Source organism: Miscanthus floridulus, chromosome 19 (assembly GCF_019320115.1).
Source record: "Miscanthus floridulus cultivar M001 chromosome 19, ASM1932011v1, whole genome shotgun sequence".
Taxonomy (NCBI): Eukaryota; Viridiplantae; Streptophyta; class Magnoliopsida; order Poales; family Poaceae; genus Miscanthus; species Miscanthus floridulus.
The window spans coordinates 95,271,981-95,291,089 of NC_089598.1; positions in this window are offsets into that span (position 1 = coordinate 95,271,981).

Below are 19,109 nucleotides of genomic sequence, written 5' to 3' on the forward strand. Positions count from 1 at the left end.
CCAATGCGAGACAAATTACTCGCTCCTGAGTCCTGACCAATTTCAAAATAGCACTTAAAATAACTGCGCCTTGAGTTTAACTAAATCCATCATCCTTCCGTATCAAAACAACTGAAGTACATATGAAGTACAAAAAAAAAAGTATCAATATTTATGATATGAAATAAACATCATTAGATTTGGCAAGCAATTTATTCTCATAATACATCTATCTATCTGATATTTTCACTCAGTAATTTTGATTAAACTCTAAATAATTTAATTAGAGACAGAACTAAAATTACATAGGATACAGGTAGTAGGTGCTCCGTAGGATATTTTCCTCGCACACTGCTGCAAAAGGACAAAACGGAATCGAAGCAAAGGAACGCTGCTATATAGCCAATACGTATGCCACATAACATGGCTTCACCAAAAGGCGCTAGTGACCGTATCGTCGTTTTGGACCGTGACCGTTTATGTATCTTTCTGTGTCTACTACAAGTATGTTTCCCCTGCAATGCAAAACGAAGGAGCACTCTGAACGTTTCCCTTTTTCTGAACATTTGTCCTCTGAGGCCCCGTTAGATGCGATTTTTTTACTGTAGCACTTTCGTTTGTATTTGGCAAAAAATGTTCAATTATGAACTATTTAGGCTTAAAAGATTCGTCTCGCCAATTACAGGCAAACTGTGCAATTAGTTATTCTTTTTACCTACATTTAATGCTCCATGCATATGCCGCAAGATTTGATGTGATAGAAAATCTTGAAAATTTTTAGATTTTGGGTGATATCTAAACAGGGCCTGAATCTGAATGAAAAAGAAGAACAAAAGGTGTGTCGCCGACGATGCGACGGTGATGCGCCAGCGACCGTACGGTTGGAATTTGGAAAGGTGCAAGGCGCCACCAGTGGCATCACGCCATCACGATCCCCATGAGGCCATGAGCGACAACGAGCATCGCTGCGGGCAGAGCAGAAGGCCAAAGAAAGCGCACGGGGGCCCGCGGGGCGCACCACGTGTCCCGTGAAAGCGGACGGGCGCCGGGCACGCCGGGACCGGGACCGGCGCGCGTGTATCTGTAAATTGTATCGCCACGGCCGGCCGGTGAGCTGTCCGCTTCGCCCAGATCTCTGCATTTGCAAGTTAGGTATATACCTGGATTGCACCCTAAGCTACGCTACCGCCATGTTTGTTTCTCTTATAATCCGTATTTTTTAAAATTTTTAGCTGAAACAGTATTTTTCTCTCACCACGAATTAGTCGACTTGTTTTTTCAACGAAACGCGCGGAGCCTACGTCGCTACCTACTACCATTATATTAGCTGAGCTTCAGCTCTCGGCAACCGTACTTGATCGAGGAATGGCAACGTCTTTAATGTGCCAATTTGATTGGTGACAGTAAAGCCATTTGCCAGCCCTCTTCCATTTTTCTTTCTTTCGTCAAGAAAAAAGATGGCAATTCTTATCAAAGAAGAAAAAAGAAAAAAGATGGCAATAATGGAGTTTGTAGCTCAGCGCCATCCTCTTCATTGTCGACCGAGCGAGCGAAAAAGAAAACGCAGTGACGACCCAGCAGCAGTAATTCGCCTGTTTTGGTCGGCATTTGATGAATAACTGCCCGTTAAATTTGGGTTCTGTTTCTACGCGCGCGCGTTACATATTTGCCACGCGTAGTATAAACCACGGCCACCGAGTCGCAATGCGAGATGTACTGCCTCGATCTAGGGACGCATTCTAGCTGCAGCCGCGGCAAAATCGCATCGGCCTCCCTCTCGACCAGCCGTCGTCGCCGTCGCCGTCGAGGGCTGCTAGCTAGCTAGCTCGGTCGTCGTTCGTACACCGCACCAGAGAACCAATGGCCCGCGCAATCGCCGCGCTCGTGCTCTGCGCGGCCGTGCTCGTCGCGGCGGCGAACGCGGGGCGCGTCCTCGAGTACCATGCGCTCGAGGCCGGGCTCGACGAGGCCGAGGCTGCCCTGGCGCCGCTGGCCGCCGCGTCACCGCCGGCGTCCGCAGACGTGGCCGCGGATGCGGGCGGCAGCCGGGAGGTCCGGGAGAGAGGCACTGCGATCGGCGACGTCCTGTGGTTCGTGCTCCAGTGGGCCAACGAGGCTGCATCCGGCGACAGGCGGAAGGCCTACTGATGAACTGATCCGCGAGTGCCGAGTGGACTACCGGGTGAAAGGAGATGATAATAAACGCGCGTGTCGATCGATTTGGCGTTTCTAGCAACAAAGTTTCTTTTATTAGTTTTCAGTAGCAACAAATAAGAATTGCTATCTGCATTGTCTATCTTCAGTTTGCTTGCTATCGGACTTCGGTGACTAAAAAAAAACAGTACCGAAGGGCCTGTAGCATGAGTTGCTGCGGCTGCTTGTTAACATAAACTCTGTACCACGAGCGGTATAATATACTGTATGCAGAAAAATTGTTTAGGGGACAGTCTCTCTTCGGTGTTTTGATTTGGGAAGAATACCCCGCGCATTGCGGAGATTTCAGATAATATAAAAAGAAATTAGACTATTTATATTTATAGTTATACGAATGAAACTATCTTAAATTAGTTTTGGTGGATGAAGAGATAATCATCATAATTACATGTGCTAGTTGACTACAATTGCAAGTTCTAGTGGATTGTTGATGTGGATAGCTTGCATGTTGAGAGAGATTGGCCTCCACCGACTCACCTCCTCTCTCTAGTGGAGGTTTAACTTTATAAGAGTATAGAATTCTGCTAAGAGCTTAAGAAATTGGCCTCCACCGACTCACCTCCTCTCTCTCCCTCTCCCCGTTCATTCCAAACTATAATATATTTTAATTTTGATTTTTCTAAATACAATACTTTTATTACATATCTAAAAATAGTTTAGATCTAATTAAATACATAGCAAACACGGTATATATCTAAAAAATTCCCCAAAAAAGTCGTTACCGCTGCCCACCTTGGGCGACGGGAAGACAGAGAATGTCAACATCATGCGGTCAGGGTACTCCTCCCTGATCTTGGAGATGAGCAGGGTGCCCATTCCCTCTTCCCAGCGAGTGGCAGACCTGGAACCCTACAGTATTAAGGGAGAGAGTGTTCGGCTGCACTAAATCTGGCACTGTTCATGCTGGTTTTCTGTGAGAGAAAAACACTGCTCCGGCTGAAAAAAGGGGACAGCCAACCATATATGGCCAGCCGAACACGCTCGGAGAACAATGCATCATAATGGATCAGTAAGGCTGTCAGACGTCTAGCGCAGCAACCACTGAGAGGTACGAGAATTCTACGACAAAATCCACTCAATTCATTGAAAATGTCACGAACCGCTTAGATCTAGGCGAAATCGATGACCTTTGGCGGTGCTCATGCTGCCACCTCCGCAACCGACCTCTGTTGTCGCCCTAGCAAATTAAAGCTCATTTCTCCTTCTCAAGGCGAATGCCCCTACCTCTTGCCGCCACTGTTAATCCTAGTCCCCTTCTTATTATTCGGTTGATCCATCGCCGCCTGCACCAGCCTCTCTCACTACCCTGATGGGTGACGTCCTCGCGTTCCATCGTGTCGCTATCTTAACTCCACCACCGACAGTCTAGTGGACTCCCTGGAAGCCCCTTTTCTAGGTGCCTTTGGTTTGGCTTTTGGGAGCAGCTTTTGCTTGCGAGAAGTCAGAACCCAACCAAAGACCCTATTCCAGCCCAGCAGCTTTCTCCCAAAGCCAGCCCCTCAGACTCTTTCCAATGGTTGTCCCGTATGGGTACTCATACTCAAAATGGACGAATAGTACTGTATCAGCATCCAACATAGCACCTATATCTATACGAGACCTATTTTGGGTTATAGTAAAGGCACAACCTAAATATGAGTATCATCTCTTCTAAAGACTTATTTGTAAAAAAAGTTCTCTTTTGAATGCAGTTGTTGGAGAAGACAAAAAAAATGTACAGACTCTTTGAGAGTGTTCGGCTAGCCGGCTCTGGCTGGTTGGCGTCTCTTTTTTTTCAGCCGGAACAATATTTTGCTCCCACTATTTTTCTAACTGCTACAGTTTTTTCAGTTGTTACAGTATCATTTTAATGCCAGCGGAAGGCTCTCTTTACCTGGCCAACTTAAAATGGGTCTTCTATCTAACGATTACGCAGATAGGCTCAGGGCCAGCTTTTGTGGAGAAATTACCGCGCCTGCCACTGGTAAGTGGAAAATACCCCTTCGTTTCTTTCCCCATCCTTCCCCCGGCGATAGGCCGAGACCGCGGCGCTCGCTCGTCATCCCCAAGCTCGCGACCTGCGACACCATAGCGACCGGTGGAGGCGCGGTTCAGGGCCTCTGCTGGCCGGCCAGCCTCTCCCCCGCCCGGATCCGTAGATCCCCGGCCGCCCGAGCTCCACCCACGCCTCCCTTCCCTTGCCGTACGCCCGGCTGCTGGGCGCGCTGCTGGCTAGGGTTGCAGGGCCGGCGGCTGGGAAGGCCGCTCCGGCGGCCACCGGAGCCACGCGCGGCTCCCCTCCTCCCTTCCCTGGCCGCGGCAGGAGCCCCTTGCCCCGCGGCTCTCTCTCGTTTCCTCTTCCCTGATCTGCATCCTTGACAACGGCGGTGTCGAGGGGCTTGCAGCTGACCTTAGCAGCAAGAACGAGCTTGCGCAGTTCTGAAACGCCGACCGGAAGCTTGCTGCGGGACAGGATGTTGCGTTTGGTCACCTGTTTCTTCAGGCCAGCAGCGAGCTAACAAGTTCAGCAGGGCCTTGCGTTTGATTGGAGTAGCTCTGTTCTTTGCCAAATTTCTCTGATTTGCATGTAAAAATCTTAGTCGTCCTTGATCAAATTTGTTCTTGGTATATAACTCTACCAGTTTGGTTCAAGGGCAGAGATTGAATTCTCAACGGTTTGGAAGATCTAGAGCTTCAAAGTTTTGTAAATTTGATACACAATTGGGATGCAGGTCCAAAGCTTCACAATTAATTTCCCTTTTCTAAAATTGCTATTTATAGTGAATCGATGAATAAGATAGTATTTTACAACCAATTTGCACATAAACTAGGTCTAAAACAGGCAGAGGTATTATAGACTTTTTACATATTTTACAGCTTGCAGGTTGTCCACAACTATTTCAGCCAAACGGCTTTGAGCTTTCTTTCCGCTGATATCCCATGACAGTTTTTTCACAGCTCACAGCCCGTAGCAGCTTTTCCCTCAGGCACAACTCAACCAAACACACCAAGCCCGCAGCCATGAAAACCAGTGAAGTCTTCATCTGCCAGTGTGTTGTTTCTAGTTATGATGTATTGCTTTTCTTTATCTTCGAGTGTGTGCGTGCCGAAGCGCCTCTGCATGTGAGTGTGGCCGTGTGTAAAGAAAAATTTGTCTAGGAGAAAAGATCGTCCGTCTTTTGGTGTTTTGATTTGATCATAATACTGCTAACAATTTAATAAGTTCAAGCACCTTTTGTCCTAACCATGTCCTTTGGCAGGAAAAAACATAGACATTTGCGTGTTCAAGTAGCTTGCTTTTGGATGAGATATAAATCTGGAAAGAAGTGGAAAAATTCCTTCCCCGGTTACTTGTGTAGTGTGCATTTCATCTCTCAAATGGTTTTCTTAGTACTTTTGCACCACAACTATTAGTACAAAGCAAATTTTGAATCTCAAGTGTTTAAAAAAAAACTAAGGCGAGCAAAAATAATCAATTTTAGTTAGTGGGTCCTAAATTTATCTTTGAACTCCTAATAGACTCCTGAAGTTCTAACCCGTGCAAGAGCATCGATCACTAAACCAATATCCTGAAAACGTTGTTCCATCTTTTTTCTAAATTACTGTATATTTGAACCTTTGTAAAGGTAAAATGGTCTCTGACTTCGGCAATATCCGTATCGACTAGTGGAGTGTTCGGCTAGGATGAAATAAAGCACTGTTCATGCTGGAAAAATACTATTTATGTTGAAATTTTGTGAAAGAAAAACACTGCTCCGGCTGAAAAAAAAGCCGAACTTGCTCAGTCGAACAAGCTTTAGACTGCCATGTATAGGCACTTTATGTTAGCGAGGAGAGCATAACAACTCATTCCTCTCCAATCTCTCTTTCACTTTACATGGGCCAACACCACAATAGACTCTAGAGATATGCCAACACACTGTTGCTAGGCAGTGGCCGAAGACGGTGCTATTTTTTATTTATTGTCTCAACCTTTAAATACAAGCTGTAGTATCTGAACTTACGTACTAATTTACACCACACGCACACACCTCAACACACTCACCTCTAGTGCGTAAGCTAGACCTACAACCTATATCTAAGGCTAAGAGAACATGGCTGAAAGATATGACAGTGGTGGTACGTTCGTACGAGACAACTGAAATTATTAAGGGAAACACCATTCCCGGTGAGACACCCGGTGCCGATGCTAGGCATCAAACCCAGACGGGTGGCCTGCACACCCGTAGCGCACACCAACTGAGCTACCACTTAGTTCTCGGACGGTGCTAAATTAAGGTATGGCAAACTTCAAATCCATTTTAACCCGTGTTCCCGGCAACATGGCCTTGCACGTCCCGACAACTGCATGGTAGGCCGTTTTGACTTTTGAAGGTGCCACCAGTCGCACGCTCTGTGCTATACAATTACGCTCCACGGCTACACAAACGGTTCCGCTCATCATAGCAACCAACTTCGCTCGTCGGTGTCTCGTTGATGAACCCTCAGAAGTCGAATATCATATATCGGCGTCCCAGCTTTTGTCAAGTTTAGGCCCGTTTGGTTAGACTTTTGAACTGATTTTGCTTTTGCAAAAGCCAAAATTCAACCAAAAGATCCAAAAGTTGTAGCTACTTTTGTCAAAAACTGCTTTTATTTGAGTACAAAACTGAAATCACGTCACCCCTGCTTTTGAGTAAAAAAATTACCCACCTCCACTTGTTACGAAGATAACAGTTCATTTTTTTCTGGTTTCTTTCCGCCTGCGCGACCTCGCGAGAAAAGAGCCGCACGGCGCTGCCCCGGCCACGGCACCTCACGGCGACGGCGCTGACCGGACCTCACGGTGACCGGCGGCGGTCCCGGCCCGTTACCCCGCGGCGGCCATGGATCTCACGCGAGGCAGCACCCTCCGGGCTGTGGCGGCGGCGAGCCAGCTCCCTCCCATCGTGCTCTGGATCCGTTTGGGGGAGGCGGCGATGGTGGATCCGTGCGGGCTCGGCCATGACGTATGTGGATCTCGGCGATGAGCGCCCTCTACTCGGGCTCTGGATCTGTGCGTGGAGGCGGCTCCTTCTTCCAACCGACGGCCGCGGCTCACCTCGCGTGCATCGGCCGACGGGTGCTTCCTCTGCGGCGGCAGACGGGCGCTTCCCTTGCGGCGGCCGTGGTAGAGGACGCGGGCGAGAGCTCCGGCGGACAGGAAGGGCCTGCCGGCGGACGCGGCTAGCCCCAGCCCTGGCCCGCGGGCCCAGCCACATCCGGCGGTGTGCGCGGCATGCCCTTGGTGGCGCGAGGAAGGAGAAGATGTAGCTCGCTGTCCATGACACGTGGGGTCCGCTGGTAAGTGAGAGAAGCTTTTCCGAAAGCCACGGCTGTCCAATCAGTCCAACAGCTTTCAGCCCATGTTTAGTTTCAATTTTTTTTTTTAAAAGTGCTACAATAGTCATCACATCAAATCTTGCGATACGTATACGGAGCATTAAATGTAGATGAAAAAAAAAACTAATTGCACAGTTTGGTTGGAAATCGCGAGATGAACGTTTTGAGTCTAATTAGTTCATGATTAAATACTAATTATCAAATAAAAACGAAAATGCTACCGTTGCCAAAATTTCAAATTTCACCTGACTAAACACACCCTCAACTTTTCCACGACAACTTTTTCACACCATCTTTTACAAAAATCATAGCCCACAACGGCTTTTATAAAAGCCACGATCCAACCAAATAAGGCCTTCGCATTGTACATAGCGAGCAGTTCAAGGCCATGTCCATGGTTTGGAGGGACCGAGGGGTCATCAACCAAATGGCCTAATGGGCTGGTGCCTCAGCCTACAAAAATCAGCAGCAACAACAAATGAACGGCCCACACAAGCACAACGTGCCAGCCCAACAACAGTTCAGCGGCCTGATGATCCTTTCTTCCTCCTACATCTCGCACTGCTCAGCTCGGAATGAACATCCATGGCGGTTGGTCTGGAACTAAAGCCATGAAGAAGAAGAATAGGAAGGTTGCAAGGAAAACTCCAGGCATAGCGAGCGCCTACCTAACTTTGGCCACAAAGCCCTCTTACCCGGTTACCCCAGTTTTTCCCCTCGATGAGATCAAAGCACCGATGGCCCCCTTTTTGTCATCCTGGTTGTGCGCACCATTGTTCGCCCTTTGCTATTATGGCCTCGTTCGGTGTACTCCGTATTCAGTTGTTCATCTTTATTTTAGCTGAAACAGTATATTTTTTTATAATAATTCAGTCAGAACAGTATTTTTCAACCAGTTTCAGCGAACCGTTACTTGAGAAAGTTTTTTTTCCATACTTCTCCTGTATTCCAGGTACATGAGTTTTAAGATAATTTTAGACCACACTCTTGTACAACAAACTAGTATAAGTGAACCGTTATTTTTGTGATTTGTTATTTGTGTTTATATTATGACATCAAATTTTTGTCCTTGGCTATAGAAATAATTATAAATTATTAATTGTCTTTATGCTAACCCTAATCAGATTTTGTCGTGTATAGTTTTATCTAACCGATTGTTTATTCTTAGAATTGAAAATTGCATATTATATCTATATAAATTACAACGAACTAAAGCTATAATTTTAATATAAAATATTTGTAATAAGTGTCGTTTGAAAGAAAACTAAAATTAAGCACCCGAATTTCTCTTTTTTTCGAGAACAGGCTTAGCACGTATTCTATTAGGAAGGAAATTGGAAGTTTACAAACGTACGGAATCGATCATAGGGGTGATGCCGTTAGCGAACCGGCAGCCCAAAGAACACACCGCGTAGCCATGGACAGGAAGCTCAGAGCTCATTAGGATCGGCGACGTTTTGAAAGTCTGACAAAGGGGCTTGAGAAAGTAATCTACTATATTTAGGTGGTGTTTAAATCTAAGAAGTAAAGTTTAGGGGTGTCACATCGATATGTTACAAGAGAGTGTTTGAATAGTAATAATAAAATAAATTACAAAAATCCTCATTAATCAACGAGATGAATTTATTAAGCCTAATTAATTCGTCATTAGCACATGTTTACGGTAGCATCACATTGTCAAATCATGAGCTAATTAGGTTTAAAAAATTCGTCTCGCAAATTAGTCGCAATCTGTGCCATTAGTTATTTTTAGTATATATTTAATACTCTATACATGTGTTAAACATCGATGTGATAGAGAGTAAACTTTAGGAAGAGGAACTAAACATAATCTTAAATAGGAGGAACCCACTACAAGAATTCTCTAAAACGTTAGCGAGCCACGTCACCTATATGGCCCACAAGTTCTTCATCTCAAAGGCCCGTTCGGCTTGCTGAATCTGAGTTGAAACTGACTGAAAAATAATATTATAGTTGAATTATTATGAGAAAAAAACACTGTTCTAACTAAAAGAAAAAAATCAAATAAGTCAAATATGGGGTAAGCCGAACAGGACACGTCTGCTACCGTCCTCCTCCCTCCACTACCGAGTCTGTTCCTTGGACGACACTGATGGATACTTCGACTCCCAAACAATTGATGCATGAAGTCAGTTCCTCGGACATTGAAGAGGCACCGACAGTAACCCCAACTCCTAGCAACAGGGCGTCCCAACGGGTCGGCGACTTCGCCAGCTGACGTCATTACCTATTCGACGTGGATGGAAGAGAAGCATAAAACACGAATAGCTAGCGACTGTCTCGTCGGCAGTCTCGCACGTCTCCCACAGCATCTACGGTCACTGCTCTCCTGGGGCAAGTCATCAATACGTTTAGTTTTTTTGTTTTTTAATCTTTTCTCGTTCCAGGTCAGCTGGTGAAATCGCCGATACCGCTGCGGACGGCGGGCGGCCTGATGCATTAGAAAACCATTCCCACTCCCTGCAATTGATGCATGAGTAACTGCCACACAATTGAGTGGTCCACTGATGATGCTATTATTCAGTTGAGCCTATTCTACGTGTAGATCTAGGTTTTTGGTAGAAAAGAAGAAGAAATTAGAAGGGGATGAATCGATTGGTTCGAATCGAGCAGAAACAATCTAACCCTAACCGCAACCCTAGCAATAGAAGTCGATAGAAGTCGGAGTGGGGGGACCTACCTGGGCCCTCCTGACCGCCGGCGCTGCCGCCGTTGAGCGGGAAGGAGGGTACCGCCGTCGTGCGGGCAGAGACCCGAACCACCGGTCGGGGAGGTCACGCCATCGCACGGCCCTCCGCCTCGAGCTCGAGGTCAAGGGCAACGTCGCAAGGCCGCTCAACGGCGGCACAATAAGCCTCAGGCGAGTGCGCTAGCCAGTGAGGGGCCCCGCGGCGGAACCACCACCTCATTCCCCGTCCGCCTCGGGTGGCCACCGCTGCCTCTGCTGCGCACTAAAAAGAGGAGAGGGGAGGAAAGAATGGAGTCTATGGTTACGGGGGAGGAGGGCGAACCTAGTTTTGTTCCTCCAAGGTTGAAGGACGACCGTCCGATTAGATCCGACGACTGAGAGCGGCTGGGCCGAATGCGGCACAGGCGGGAAGCCACTTTCGCGGCCCAGACCCAGGTTGCGGCCTGAAAGTGGGAGCGCGGCGCACGCGGCTCAACCATGGGCCGGTTTTTGCCGTTGGGACGTAGGAAAGCACAGCGCGCGAGTGGGCTGTAGGGGGGCCGTGATGCCTAAGATAGGGGGTGAATTAGGCAACATAAAATTCTAACTCTTAACTATGGTCTCTTTTTCTAACCCTAGCAAAACCTATGCAAAAGATAAACTATCTAAATGTGCAACTACGACTTTGCTAGTGTGTTGCTATCTCTACCGCAAAAGGAGTAATATAATCAATGTAAATGCGGAAGCTAAAGAGCAAGATAGAGATATGCAAACTTCCGTCGATGACTCCGGTATTTTTATCGAGGTATCGAGAAGCGCGCAAGCTTTCACCTAGTCCTCGTTGGAGCCTCTCGTAAGAAATCCCTCGCAAGGGTTAAGCTCCCGGTTGGGTAACTCCGTGGATAGCCTCAGACCTTCCCCACGCGCAAGTGGGTCTCAGACGTGCCTTTCGGCAAGCCTCTCCCGGATGCTCCTCGCCGTCTTCACTATCAAGTTTCCGGCTGAAACATCGCGGGCCTTGTTCCCTCCGGTACACGGTGACGGCCACACCACAAACAAGGTTGATGTGATCTCACAAGACTACAAGCCCCTCCGATGTACAACAATTGGTGTTCGCAAGCATCGAGTGATAAGAGGTATGCAAACCTCACTAAACACTAGGCCTAAACCTAGAGCAAGCGCATAAGTGGTTGTCTAATCAACCTAAGTACTTCGCAAAGCACCTACGCTAATCACCTAATAAAACATTAAGCACTATACAAGTGGAGATCACTAAAATGGTGTATCAACACTCTTGGTATGTTTCCTTAGCTCCACACTACTCAAATGTCCGGTTGGGGTTGTATTTATAAGCCCCACTGAGAAAGTAGCCATTGGGGATGAAGTCTCGCTTTTCTGCTACTGACCGGACGTGTCCGGTCGTCCCGACCATTGGAGCCGTGAACAACTGATCGGATGCTGCCAGCGTCCGGTCACTTGCCACCGGACATGTCTGGTTGCAATTTTGCCGCTCTGGAACCTCTCTGTACTCGATCGAATGCTGCTGACCTACGTTCGGTCGGTTTTTCGCCAGTGTCCGGTCACTTTTTGAGTGTGTTGCTGGACTAATGAACAGTGCCATCGCTGCGTCCGGTCGATTCACTTGTTCAGCGTCCGGTCGCTGCTGCTGACGCCTGCTGTTGCCGAGACACTAATCAGAGCGTCCGGTCACTTTCTTCTAGCGTCCGGTCGCTTCTGTGAGCTTATTTCTTCACGATCTTGCGTGCGGCTTGATTCCTATCTTCATGCTTAGACTTTGCTTGATATCTTGGGTCTTTTCTTGTGCTCCTAAGGTTTTTGTTGAGGTGTTGATCATCGGATCATCACGTTGCCTTTGTCCAAGTCACGTCTTGCATCCTATTGAACTACAAAACAATCACTTGCAAATTCATTAGTCCAATTTAGTTGTGTTGATCATCAAACACCAAAATCTAAAGTAAATGGGCCTAGGGTCCATTTTCCTTACAATCTCCTCCTTTTTGGTGATTGATGACAACACGACCAAAGCAAGCAAATAATAAAATTTTTGAATTTAAAACCTATCTACTTGCTAGGATGCAATGCAAGGGGCAAGATTATATGATGCTAAAAGATACTACTTGTAAGACTACATAAAAACTCATCTTGCCCTTGCAAATGTCCCCATGTGGTATTATGAATTTAAGCCTTGCTTCCTACAAATTCTCCCCATTACATAGGCTAAACCATAATCCACTATCATCTCTTTCTCAGACTATTACTACAAATTAATGCTTGCTTTTGGTCCTCTAAATTCTCCCCCTTTGGAATCAAACACCAAAAGGAAGACATTAATAACACAAGGGAGGGTCAAACTTTATGATCCTTTGTGTGTAGAGTGAAATAGATCATAAAATTTGACTCTCACATTATATAGACTAAGCTCTCCCTAAATATATGCATACATATGATAGAAGACAAAGCATATGCATAATTGGCAAAGTATTGCACAAGGGAATTTAATCTGTATAATGCACGGAGAAAGCATATAAATATCAAAATGAAATCAACATGATGATATTGGTTTAGAAATACCACATGTAGAAATCAATTTGATTTCTATCACTTGCAATCGGTGGTGGATATTTAAAGTATGATGCTTAACTCTGAGGACTCCATTTTTCTTGCAATGAGACTACACACATGATAAGCATGAAAAGGTGATAGTCTCAAAGCATCCAACTTGTAGAGTAACCTCCCCCTAAATTTGTGCACACAAGTATGGAATACTTATAGAAAATATACACATTGATTTTAGAATAAAAAATACCACTTGAAAGATGACATCACATGAATGTGAGGGTCATTTTCGAAGGCGATATTTGGGAGAAATTATCTACAATTTGAACTTTGGCACATATTAGATGAATAATTGAAGGACAAGCTATGTGCCGTGCTCCTAAATAATTTTAAACCATGTAGGATTGCTCAAAGGAATAAGAATGAAACCGAGCAAGCCTAACATATGAAATACCTAGTATATGCATGACAAAATATATAAGAATGCAAATGTGAACCTAGGCATGAAGAGTAACTAGATGCTAAAATATACCAATTGTAGAAAAAATTTAAATCTAATACCAATTGAAGTAAATTGAATCTAGTTATCTAACATGGGAAGGGAAATTTGGGTCCATAGTATTCACTAACCCACTTGGCAATGACTTTGTCCATCATGATGCACCCCATGAAATGCATCCACACTTTGCCAAGTCTCCAAATTCCCCAAAGTTCATAGGACTTCTCACTTCTCTTTCGGAATCCAAACCTTTTTGGTGCTCTTCATGTTGGAGATGATTTCCTTTGGCACCCAAAAGCGTTTGACCCCATTATTGGCTTGCTTGTTCACCTTGATAGCCACCACCTTGTTATTTTTCTTCTTCTTCAAGAGATAAGGTGTTGAGGCCTTCTTGTCCACCTTGTTGGTATAGGTGTTGGAGAGCTTGCTTGTTTGCTTCTTCTCTTTCTTCTTTGCTCCTCTCTCATTCTTCACCTTGCACTCATAGGACTTGTGACATTTCTTATGGCACACGTAGCAAACCACGGTTTGTCCTTCATCAAGCTTTTTCACTCTCTTGACGGTGTTATCTTGATGAAGTTGGGCTTGCTTCGCCTTGCCTTTCACTTGAGTCAAGTCCTTGGTGAGGCGAGCTACTTCTTGCTTGAGTTGCTCATTCTCCTTTGCAACCTCTTGTGTGCATGTATCTACAACAACTTTCTCAACACAAACTTGGTTGCACAAAGATGAGTCTAAACATAAATCATTACAAGAAGTAGAGGCATCCTTTTTAGACATGTTAATGATAGATTTTTTCCTTTTAGATGCCATAGTGGGGGTTGTGCTAACGGCTTCAAGACTAGCAACTTTATTAGTTAGCTCATCACAATGTTTGCACATAGTTTCTATTTTAGCAAGCAAACTTTTATAAGCATCTTGTGAGCTAGCTAATTTTTCTTTTAATTTTTTATTTTTTTTACAAGTTGCTCATCATTGATTGTGTATGCATTTGTTGTTGCACTAGCCTCAAGTCGCTCAATTTTAGTAGATAGTTCAATATTAAGATTAGCAAAGTTCTTATATTGTTCAAGCAAAGTTTTGTATGCTTCTTGTGAACTATCTAGCTTTTCTTTAATCTTTTCGAGCTTCTTTTGTTGACTAGTGCAAATTTTAGCATAATTAAGATTTTGTTGCATAATTTCTTCATAAGAAGGCATTTCATTATCACTATCACTCTCACTAGAGGATGAGCTTTCGTTACCTCGTACCATAAGGCACACATGAGAGGAGCTTGATAATGAGTGCTTGCGCCCTCGCCTCTTGTGATGGTGTTTTTCTTCACTTGAAGAACTATCCCATGACCTTATTGATGTGAGGGCTTGGTTCTTGCATGACTTCTTCTTTGTCTTGGGTGTGGACTTGTTTGGACAAACTTCCACAAAGTGTCCCAACTCGCCGCATCCATAGCATCCTCTTTTTCTTTGCTCATTTCTTTGATTGGTGAAAATGAGATCTTGAATTTGGATGGGCACACCCTTGACATTGAGCTTTTAGATCATCTTCTCCACCTTATTGATTAGTTTGATTGATTCTTCATCAAGGTCGGAGGTGGAGGAGAAAGATTGATCATCACTTGAATCTTCATCAACATCCTCATCATCATCTTCTTCTTCATCTTCACTTGAGGAGCTTGAGCTTGAGCTTGTCTCAACTTGCTTGCCCTTCATCTTCTTTTTCTTGCCACATGCAAGAGCTTTGCCTTTGCTTGATGAAGAGGCTTCTTCTTGACCCATCTTGTGTGACATTTCAAACGCCACTATCTTGCCAATGACTATGGCCGAGGTCATGGTACTCAAGTCCTCTATATTGTGAAGAATGGTGATAATGCTTGCATATTTTTTTTGTGGTAGCAAGGAGATGATCTTCTTCATGATGTCCGTATCATCTAGCTTTGTTAATCCTATAGAATGGAGCTCATTGATAATTAGATACAAACGAGAATACATATCATGAACAAGCTTATCATCTTTCATTTTGAAGGAATCATAATTTTGTTTAGCTAGACAATGTTTTTGCTCACGGACATTACTTGTGCTGTCATGGAGCTCTTGAAGTTTTAACCAAATTTCATATGCCGTATTTAAAGTGAACACTTGGTTAAACACATCCATGCTAAAATATTCAAATAAGCAATTTTTTGCTCTAGCATTGAAATGAATTTCCTTTTTATCATAATTCGTGGGTTTATCGAGATTCTTAATGGGTTTCATCCCGTCATGAGTGACTCTCCAAACTCCCAAATCAACCGCCTCAAGGTAGCAAGCTATTCTAGCTCTATAGCATGAGAAGTCAGTGCCGTCAAAGTGCGGAGGCCTAGAGGTATCCATTCCAACCACTCTAAATAGCGTCAGCTCAACGACGGTTAAGCCAAAGGTCTAAATTGAGCCAACCAGCTCTGATACCAATTGTAGGGGGACCACGACGCCTAAGAGGGGGGTGAATTAGGTAACTTAAAATTCTAACTCTTAACTATGGCCTCTTTTTCTAACCCTAGCAAAACCTATGCAAAAGATAAACTATCTAAATGTGCAACTACGGTTTTGCTAGTGTGTTGCTATTTCTACCACAAAAGAAGTAATATAATCAATGTAAATGCGAAAGCTAACGAGCAAGGTAGAGATATGCAAACTCCCGTCGATGACTCCAGTATTTTTACCGAGGTATCGAAAAGCGCACAAGCTTCCCCCTAGTCCTCGTTGGAGCCCCTCTCAAGGAATCCCTCGCAAGGGCCAAGCTCCCGGTCAGGTAACTCCGTGGATAGCCTCGGACCTTCCCCACGTGCAACTGGGTCTTCGATGTGCCTTCCAGCAAGCCTCTCCTGGATGCTCCCCTCCGTCTTCGCTATCAAGTTTTCGGCTGAAACACCACGGGTCTTGTTCCCTCCGGTACACGATGGCGGCTACACCACAAACGCGGTTGGTGTGATCTCGCAAGACTACGTGCCCCTCTGATGTACAATAATTGGTGCTCGCAAGCACCGAGTGGTAAGAGGTATGCAAACCTCACTAAACACTAGGACTAAACCTAGAGCAAGCGCATAAGTGGTGGTCTAATCAACCTAAGCACTTCACAAAGCACCTACGCTAATCACCTAATAAAACATTAAGCACTATGTAAGTGGAGATCACTAAAATGGTGTATCAACACCCTTGGTATGTTTTCTCAGCTCCATACTACTCAAATTACCGGATGGGGGTTGTATTTATAAGCTCCACTGAGAAAGTAGCCGTTGGGGATGAAGTCTCGCTTTTCTGCTACTGACCGAACGCTGATCATGTCCTGACCAGACACGTCCGGTTGTCTCGATCGTTGGAGCCACAAACAACTGATTGGACGCTGCCAGCATCCGAACACTTGCCACTGGACGCGTCCGATCACAATTTCACTGCTCTGAAACCTCTCTGTACTCGATCGGACGCTGCTGTCCTATGTCTGGTCGGTTTGCCACCAGCGTCCGATCACTTACTGAGTGTGTTTCCGAAGTGATGAACAATGCCATTGGTGTGTCCGGTTGATTCACTTGTTCAGCGTTCGGTCGCTGCTGCTGACGCCTGCTGTTGTCAAGCCACTGATCGAGGCATCCGGTCACTTTCTTCTAGCGTCTAGTCTAGTGTCCGATCGCTTCTGTGAGCTCGTTTCTTTGTGATCTTGCGTGTGGCTTGGTTCCTATCTTCATGCTTGGACTTTGTTTGATATCTTGGATCTTCTCTTATGCTCCTAAGGTCTTGCTTGAGGTGTTGATCATCGGATCATCACATCGCCTTTGTCCAAGTCACATCTTGTATCCTATTGAACTATAAAACAATCACTTGCAAATTCATTAGTCCAATTTGATTGTGTTGGTCATCAAACACCAAAATCTAAAGTAAATGGGCCTAGGGTCCATTTTCCTTACATGGGCCTTCGGGCTGAAATGCACAGTAACAGTCTTGTATTTAGTTTTATTATTTTCAAAAGCAATTTTAGATGAATGAAATTTAAAGTTTTAAATCTCTATCAAAATTTGAGCCAACGGAATATTTTTTTTCAGATAGTACATGGGTACAGTAAAATGTTTTTGAAAAGTAGATAAATTTCCTTTTCATATTTTCGCTGCTATGATTATATCAATCCTCTAATTAAATTGGTCCAACGGGGAAGTTATAATTGGAGGAGTAGGCATTTTTTGTTTAAGTTAAATTATGGTATTATTATTTTTTGACCAACGTTGATGATAACATTATTATAAGTTTAGTCATAAGTTATTTTTCCATGCATTAATTTCATTTCTGCCCAATAGTGTTATAGAATTAATGTAGAAGAATATTGTATTTATGATATTGTTATTTTCTGACCAAAGTTGATGATAGCAATATTATAAATTTTATTTATGAGTTTTATGTATTTGTTCTATTTCTGTCCAATGGTGATGTAGAATTAGTGTAGAAGAATATTGCATATTTTAATTTTGACCAACGTTAAATTACAGCATGCAATTATCATGTCAAATGTTTCTCACTTTATCTGACATTGTTTTTAGGCTACAACCCAATGATGTTTATCTCGTCCATTCCGTCCCTCAATGGGAGCAATTATAACACATGGTGAGAGGAGCTTGAGATAGCACTTGTGCTCTCAAACAATGATCTAGTACTTTTCTCTCCATGTCCCACTGAGCCTGTGGACCCAGTGAGGGCAGAAAATGAGACCGATGCAGTTCTCGCTACTCGGTAGCGTGACCAAGCTGAAGTGAGAATGAAGCATGATCTTGATCGTGCGAAGTGGGATAGTTCAAATCGCAAGTGTTTGATGGTGATTAAGGGCACTATTGCGGATCTAATAAGGGGTTCAATCCCAGAATGTACCGTCGCCACTGAGTATCTCAAGAAGATGGAGAGTCAGTTTACTGGCTCTTCAAAGGCTTATGCAAGTACTCTCATTCAGAAGTTAGTTAATGACAAATACTCTGGTGGAGGGATTAGAGAGCATATATTGAAGATGAGCAACACGACATTTAAGCTCAATCCAATAGACTTGGGGCTCAAGGATGAGTTCCTAATTTATTTGATTTTTGCTTCTTTGCCCAAATAGTATGAGACTTTTATTGTGAACTATAACTTACAACCAGACAAGTGGGACATTGAGAAGCTTATTACAATGTGTGTGCAATAAGAGGAGAGACTTAAGAGCTCACATGGTGACTCAGCCAACCATGTGAAGGAAAATAAAATGAAGAACTTTTACAACAAGAAAGACAAACCACAAGGAAACCCTCAGTGGGACAATAGCTCCTCCTCTAAGTCACAAGTAAAGGCCCCTCAGACAGATCACCATCAGAAATCCAACTATGTTCAAGTGGACAAGGACACCTACAAATGGTGCAAGAAGACTGGACACTATCAGAAGAATTGTCTAGATTTTCTGAAGCACCTGATGAAAAAAGGTGAGGACATTATACATTCGTAGATGAGTCCTTGTATTTAAGTTATGCAAAATCTACTTGGTGGATTGATTCAGGTGTAACTATTTATGTTGCAAATTCATTATAGGGATTTCATATGAGGAGGACCCTACAAAGAGGAGAAAGACACATTAAGGTGGCAAATGGACTCCAAGCTGAAGTTAAAGCCATTGGAGAACTCCCATTAGAATTAAATGATGGCTTTGTACTTAAGCTTACAAATGTCCTTTGTGTACCCTTTTTGCATAGAAACTTAATAAGTGTTTCACGTTTAGACGATGATGGATTTGATTGCCATTTTGGTAATGGCACATGTAAGATAATGTTTAATC